Consider the following 2,115-nt stretch of genomic DNA (forward strand, 5'->3'; position numbering starts at 1 on the left):
GCCAGTATAGAAGGTGGGTATATTTGGAGAGATCTCCTTTCAGTTCATGTCTCAGTTTTCAGCAATATGCAGTGAAGATGGTCCCTCAGCCAGTGTTTTCCTCTGTGTTTACAGCTCTTACTGGCTTTTCACCCTATTTGAAGAGGTTTCCTCTGTTCTTTCTCTCTGCTTTTTACTGTAAATTAAATCTCAGCTGTGAGTGGCCTTTTAGAATTTTTCACTGAGTACCTGTTTTTCTTGTGAAGTGCTTCCATGTTTGTAAATTGGAATTTCTGAGTGTGAATCTGCTGTTGAAAAAACCCAAAGACCAGCTCCAGTACAGAGAACATGGAGTTCATATGGAGACAGGGTGTGGGTGGATGTGAATAGTGCTTCAGAGTCAAAGGTCAAACTTCAGAAACTATACTCCTCTGCAAAAAAATTTAAGATATGATAATGATGTTCTGCAGACTTTTCTGCTGAGTAATGTATGATTCTTCAAGAGGGTAACTTGGGTGTTAAATGAACACAGGCAAGGCAGGTGGTATTTGCCCTAAATAAAGGTTCAGTTCAACCACTAGAAATACGAGGAGAGGACAGGATAAGGCTGAATGTAATTTGTACAACCAAATCATAAAATTGCAAAGATTCTTGTGCTGAACATTAATGGCTGTGTGATATGGTTTTGTCCTTCTGGGAACGTAGAAGCGTAGAATTTTAAAGTAGATTCATGCCAAGCAGGAGTTTTCTATTTTCTGGGCACACACTGAGCAAATGATGTCCAATGTAGAGTGAATTATTTTCTCTTTTCTTCACAGAATCTAATTCTTTAAAACAAAGGGGGAAAAATAAAATGCTTTTGTGATTATATGTATCTGAACCACATAATAGTTTTTCTATGGAAAGCTTCAAGAATATAGAATTACTCTTTGCTCAGAAGGTATATTGTCTATTTTGTCTCTTAGGTCATGTGGAAAGTTCTATGTGGAATAATGAGTATTCCTCTGTCTGTAATAGTAAATAAAGGAATGTAAGTTGATTTACCTCTGGTATTCTTGAGTTGTTGGTGTTTTCAGCAGTACTTGTTCACCTGTTTGAAGGTGCCTGTGTACCAAATAAGTCCATGTTCAGATATTTAAGTATTTAATTATCCACTCAGTTTAGAAAGAAATCTAAAAGGTGAATAACTTCCTTTCTGTACCTGGGCGCGTGCGCGCGCACACACACACACACACACACACATATATATATGTTTTTTCCTCTTCACAACATTTATAGTATGCTCCCAGCATGCTGATGCTCATGGAGAAATGCTGCTGGAAATCATTCACATGGTATGGTGCTCAGCCAGTGTGGTACAGATATGTAAGGGAGAGTGTCAAAGACTCCTGAAAGGTGCCTTTTGCCATGGTGTGTAGAAGGTGAGACTTGCTTTCACTGGCTCCCTTGGACAGTCTGGGACTGTTTCCTTTGAGACTGAGATGATAAAGGTACTCAGCAGAGGTAGCTGAGTGAACTTACCAAAGCAAAGTGGGATGCTTCTGTCATGTGATTCATTGCCTCAGCTGTCACTGCTCCCTGGGTGTCTTCTCTCTGTTCCTGCTTTCCTGGAAATCTCCAGAACAGAGCAGACAACGTTTCTGAAGATTTCATCCTTTCTCCTTCTTAGTAACTATGGTGTTAAGTCCACCTTGGTGTCAAGCAGCTGGAAACCTAGAATCAGTGTGGGAACTTTGGTGTGGAAACATCACTCACTTCCATACTGTAGAAACCTCCCTACCAAGGGTTTCCTTTGATTCCAAATAAAAAGTACCATAGGCTGGTAGCTGACCTGCTGTATTTAATTTCATTCTTCTAATTGACATCAATTTTTGAAATAAAATTAGCTTGAAACAAAATATCATAAGGTTACATTTATGAATTGGGAAACTACATTCTAAACCAAGACATCATATTCTTTTAAAAAGTGTTACAGAAATGACTTTTATGATTTCCAGAGTAAGGTTTTGGAATTGTTTTGTGCCTAGGAAACTGAGTTTTAGAGAATGAATTTACTATTGCTTGAAAAATACTGACAGGAAACTCTCTTTTTCAGTGAAATGGGAATAATGCTGCTCCTGCTCCAGATAAGCTGTG

Source organism: Chiroxiphia lanceolata, chromosome 2 (genome assembly GCF_009829145.1).
Source record: "Chiroxiphia lanceolata isolate bChiLan1 chromosome 2, bChiLan1.pri, whole genome shotgun sequence".
NCBI lineage: Eukaryota > Metazoa > Chordata > Aves > Passeriformes > Pipridae > Chiroxiphia > Chiroxiphia lanceolata.